Genomic DNA, 6,000 nt, shown 5'->3' with positions numbered 1-6,000 from the left:
GTGACATGTGACATTGATAGCGGTACACTTTATCAGGAAAAAAATAAGCCTCGGTCAAGTGCGCAGTACTCTGGAGACTTTATCTGCCTGATGCCTCTAGGAGTAAAATGGAATTTATCTCTTTGATTTTTAAACCCAGAAAAACTCTGCTCTCCCTTTCCTACAACAGGAAAAGCTGCAATTTAACAATTTATGTATGAAATGGTTAATTTCATTAGGATAAAATTGTGAAATACAGTGTGAATTAGGTCCCTCTTAATATAAGCCATCTTTTCAAGTGGGTAAAATGATAACGTGTATTAATTTATATAATATTGTTATAACACTATATTATGACATTATATTATAATGTCAGGGAATTTATATGTATGCCAGTGAAAATCAGTTAGGGCATTAATCTGCACAATCCACATTATTTTCTTCATCGGTCGTTTTGGAAAAGACATGGAAAATTATGTTGCTTGAATAAAATGTGTTTTAAAAATGAATTTCCAAATAAAAATTTCCCAAACGTTCATCCTTGTTCATTAAACCTACATAACAGGGACTAAAGCAGCCATTAAGTGGTGGTTCAATGGCTGTCTGTTTGAAGTGTACATTACTGTTCCAACCCATAATGTGTCTATTGTTTTGGAAAATGCTAATTGTTAAATTGATTGTGATATTCATGTTCCGACACTCCAGTTGAACACTGCACAAAGCCCCATGTGATGATGGAAAAGAGCTTGTTGTTTGATGCCCAGCGATAGCCAGTCCACACACATCCATCTCAATTGTGCCTTGATTGTTTTTCTAAATGTGAATGGCTTAGACCAGAGAAGGGTAGTGCAAGAGATTAAATTACGCTTGTTCCTTTCATTAGTGAAGTTGCTCAGATTCCTAGATGCTGAGCAAGGAAATTGCATCTTATGTATTTGTAATGGATTCTGAGGCTGGCTGAGAAAACCAGCGTGGCATGGCCAAGAGCACGGTGCACCATGAGCTGGGAATGTGATCCTGGTACTGCTCTGTCTCTCTCTGATGCTATGATATTGGCAAGTTACTGATATGAAATATCACTATGTCAAATTTCTTTCTTGTTACGGTACTTAAGTTAATATGGGAAAAACTGACAAATAACTTCCAACTAGTCTTTCATCAAAAGACACCAAATCCCTTTCATGTGCTAAGAACTGTGTTTATACCAAAAGTATAAAGATTAATGAAACATAGCGTGTGTCATCCGGAGTTTATAATTTAGTCTAATACTGGCAGACTAATGATAAATTTAGTGCAGTGATGTTATAATAAGTACCATAATATAACTAAACGTAATTCAAGATCCTAGATTTGATGCTGAAACAGAAAAAAAAATACTGCTATAATGAACATTGCTGGAAAAATTGTACTGAATTAATGTCAAATTTCCTGAGTGTGATAATTGTATTTTGGTTACTTAAGAGAATATCCTTGGGACGCCTGGGTGGCCCAGTCAGTTAAGCGTCTGCCTTCAGTTCAGGTCATGATCCCGGAGTCCTGGGATCAAGTCCCACATCAGGCTCCCTGCTCAGCAGGGAGTCTGCTTCTCCCTCTGCTCTTCACCCCGCTTGTGCTCTCTCTTGCGCACGCTCTCTCTCTCCCTCAAATAAACGGATAAAATTTTTTAAAAAACAAAAAAGAGAATATCCTGTTCTTAGAAGACATGCTGACATATTTGGGGTCATGATATCTGCAACCTAGTCTCAAATAATTCAGTAAAATATATGTTTATACACACACACACACATACATATATATGAGAGAGGCTGAAAGTAGACACAGCAAAATGTTTACAATTGGTGAAAGTAGTGTATGGATATTCCTTTATGATTCTTACATCTTTTCTGAAGGTAATAACTAGAAAAAGTAATGGGTGATACAATGTAACAGGAATGCAAGATAATTACATGCAAGATAATTATAATAGTCCAATGAAATGGGATGTTAAATCATCTCATTGTGTAAGTCTGAGGCCCCAAAGATGAAACATATTGGTGACAAGTGCCCAATGATTCTAGTCCAACACCCCCACAGGACCAGGTAAGATGTGGCCCAGATCATGTCCAGTTCATTGGCTTCTTCCAGCTCCTAGGAGAGAAGAGGGAAGATTATTCTGAGGCACAAGAATGGTTAAGTAACTTGCCCAAGGTCATGGAGCCAAGGAGTCAAAATCAGGCTTTTGCCAAGCGGTTTCCTTGCTTTACCACTCTATGGTGCCTCTAATAATCTTGTGTTGAACTCAGTTTGGATGTTTCATGTTAGACTGTTTTTATTTTTATTTTTCCTGCCTATTTTCTCAAGTTTAGTTTGGAACAAAAATGTCCAAAGGAGCCCAAATTATGGTTGCATGATTTTTAGTGAATTAGTCAAATTGAAACTTTGCTGATCTGATTACCTCCAGAGCCCTGATGATTGTGATTTGGCCTGTCATAATGATTATAAATGGTTGTAAGTGACTTGTCTGGTCATTGATTTTGAAGATTTTCAGAGCAATCAGATCCAGTCTATGCAACAAGTTGGATCTTTACACATATATTTTTAATGCATATAAAATACGTAAATCCTAAGGGAAGAAACAACCATCCAATTCATCATCAGTAGAACTGAGATTAAAATATGAAGAGTGATATTGAGCACACCTTCTCCAAGCCTTTATCCAAGCTGCTCTTATGGGAAGAGTGTCTCAAGAAAGATACTAGATCAGCTGGAGGTAGGCCAAGACTTCATCTTGAGTTTTGGGAACTCTAAGTATTTTGGAAGATATTTAGGAATAAAGTCCTGAAAATTTTCTTTTCAGGTTCATAAAAAAAGAAGGCACAGTCAGATAGTTAGGACAAAGATATTTTGGGGAGAAAACTGTGACTACTAAGGGACCTTTAGAAAAATTTTCTAAAAGAGTGCTTTGCTATTAGTAGAGGAGGAGAGAGGTTAGACTTTAAACGTAAAGGAATGGTAATCTTTGGAGTCTGCAATTTGGAGCAAACTAGTCTTGCATTTTATTCCTCTGATGTTTGTTTCTTTTCACTGTGAAGATTCAACCTTCAAAGCAGAACCTGACAGGTTGTGCTCTGTTAATCTAGCCTTCTGGGAAACTGTCTTCAGTTGAATAATAGCAGCAAATCTATGAGTTCACTCCTGTTCTCAGGGCTCATTCATCTCAACCAAGTGGCAACAGAGGCCTTAAATGAGCCATACGGAAGTGCATCTTGCAAATAACTTCAACTGGGAGTTTTGAATAATGTTACTTTTAGGTTTTTAAAAAAGTTTTATTATGTTTATCATGAAGCCTAATGGAAGGTATTTTGCATTTTGAGAGGAGGAATTATAATGTACAAATTTTCCAGAATCTAAATTATTTAAATGGTAATCCAAAGACGTTCCTTGTCAGAAGCAATATTATTTTATACATGCTAGAGAAGAGGAACCATTGTGCATCATCCCAACTAGAAATCCTGAACAGTGACTAGTGTATATCATGAAGAGTTAGGCAATGAATTCTTGACATGTAATATGTTCCTTTTTTTTGTATCTGATATTATTTTTAATAGTATTTCTATCGATTCTCTTGAGATAACAATTTGTCTACATTAGAGAAATTTTGAGTTTTTGGTCTATGATTTATACCTCTTCTTTGTTTTACTTTTTTTTTTTCAGTCTCATTGAGATATAATTGATATACAGCACCATATATGGTTAAGGTATACACCTTTATGACTTGACTTATATATATCATGAAGTGTTTACCATAGGGGCACCTGGGTGGCTCAGTCAGTTAAGCATCTGACTCTTGATTTCAGCTCAGGTCATGTTCTCAAGGTTGGGAGATCAAGCCCCACATTGAGTTTCATGCTCAGTGGGGATTCTGCTCGGGATTCTCTCTTTCTCACTCTCTCGCTCTGCCCCTTCCCTCCCCCAAAATAAAAAAAAATAAATCTTAAAAAAAGAAGAAATGATTATCACAATAAGTTAGCATCCATTATCTCATATAAATTAAAAAAAAAAGTTTTTTTCCTTACGATGAAAACTTCTAGGATTTATTCTCTTAGAGACTTTCAAATACGCCATACAGCTATGTTGACTACAATCACCATGTTGTACATTACATTTCCAGGACTTATTTATCTCATAACTGGGAGTTTGTACTTTTTAACCACCTTCCGCCATTTCCCCCACTCCCTGCCTCTGGTAACCACAAATCTGATCTTTTCTTCCATGTGTTTTGCCTTTTTTTTTTTTTTTTCCAGATTTCACATATAAGTGAGATCATGAAGTATTTCTCTCTCTCTGTCTTATTTCACTTAGCATAATGCCTTCAAGGTCCATCCGTGTCATTATAATGGCAAGATTTCCTTCTTTTTTATGGTTGAATATATATGCATATATACATACACACATACATATGTACACACACATAATTTTGTTTCGAGTCTTGGTTATTGTAAATAATGATGCAATGAAATATTTTCCTTTTAATATTTTCCTGTGACAAATGTAGGCCATAGTATGAACTAACCCTTGGTTGTAGTTAATTGATCATTTATTATATAATGCTTGATTTACGTTCTCATTGTTTCACGTGTATAAGTACTGTTTCTCCTCAATTGTGAGACGCTGCTGGGGCCTCAACAGAACGGGAGGGAATAAAAGATACAGACAGGTTCAGGCTAATGGAATTCTCCTTGTGGAGAGCTGGTCTCTGCAGGGGAAGGCTGGAGTTTTATAGAAGAGTGCCTGGGAAACAGTGGTGACCCTGGCGACCGTCTGGGTAGGGTTGCTCTCCCAGGGGTCCAATCAGTTAAAGAGGACATGGAGGTAGGAAGTCAGTAGACAGGGGTCAGGATGCAGTTAGGGGGATGCTATCTATCACCTTAGTTTTGGGGAGTTCTAGCTTTAAGGAAGGTCTCAACCAGCAATTTAAGGGTGGAGGGAATATGTCCAGCCCCTAAGGCTGGAGGGTCGTTGATCACTAATCAACAAAGACATTGGTACCCCTGAGCCTGGATCTCCTCAGGCCAGTGCTCCTCAGGCCAGATTAAAGCCCATCTGCCATTCCTGACTGTATATTTGCACATATATGTAGCAGGCTGTTAAACTGGATGTTTCCACCTAGAGACTCAGGCACAATCAATAACAAGAACCAAAATAAAATTTGCCATAGACTACCAAGATGAAAATTACTAATTCAAGTTTGAATGGTTTATTTGGGAACTGGTTACATGATTTTGGGTCTCTTTACAGGGGCCCTTCACCAAGATCAAAAGTAAGGGTTAAGTGAGATCGGGAAAGGATCTTGTGAGAACAATTTCTATGTAGAAATGGCATGAAGGGTGGGGTGCCTGGATGGCGCTGTGGGTTGAGCATCTTGGTTTCGGCTGGGGGTCGTGATCTCAGGGTTGTGGGATCAAGCCCCAAGTGGGGCACTCAGCACGGAGTCTGCTTGGGTTTCTCTCCCCCTCTGCCCCTCCCCACTGAACTCTCTCTTTCTAAAATAAATAAATAAAATCTTAAAAAAAAAAAGAAAGAAAGAAATGGCATTAAGGACCACAGTGCCCTTAAGGGGTATATCCCCTTCATCTAAGGCTGTTAGGGGCTATTGCAATGGATGACTTGGCGAGTTCACAGTTAAAGGACCACAGGGCATGGGTGCCACAGTAATGCTTAAGAAAGCTAAAGTGATTTGTGTGGAAGGGGAGAATGCTGTAGTTGAGAAGAAAATGCATTCCTCTGGAACACACGTCAATAGGGTGTGAGTGCTGTGTCAGAAAGCATCAGACTGATGACATTTTTTTCAGAGAGAGAGCATGTGTGAGCGGTGGGGGTTGGGCAGACAAAGAGAATCCCAAGCAAACTCCATGCCCAGTGCAGAGCCTGAGGCAGGGCTCGATCCCATGACCCTGCGATCACGACCTGAGCTGAAATCAAGAGTCGAGTCGAATGCTTAACCAACTGAGCCACCTAGGTGCTCCAATCTTGATGACATTG

General features: G+C 38.6%; 1 long non-coding RNA gene across 1 annotated transcript in view; it reads right to left on the bottom strand.

Annotated features, from left to right (window-relative positions):
• Positions 1-1,838: 1,838 nt before the first annotated feature.
• The window catches only part of LOC118548531 (uncharacterized), a 130,215-nt gene continuing 126,053 nt past the window's right edge, over positions 1,839-6,000 (bottom strand). The window contains exon 4 of the long non-coding RNA XR_013446208.1: positions 1,839-2,106. This is a non-coding gene — a long non-coding RNA (uncharacterized LOC118548531). The remainder of the gene's footprint in view (positions 2,107-6,000) is intronic.

Source organism: Halichoerus grypus, chromosome 3 (assembly GCF_964656455.1).
Source record: "Halichoerus grypus chromosome 3, mHalGry1.hap1.1, whole genome shotgun sequence".
Lineage (NCBI taxonomy): Eukaryota > Metazoa > Chordata > Mammalia > Carnivora > Phocidae > Halichoerus > Halichoerus grypus.
This window is presented reverse-complemented; position numbering and strand designations above follow the sequence as displayed.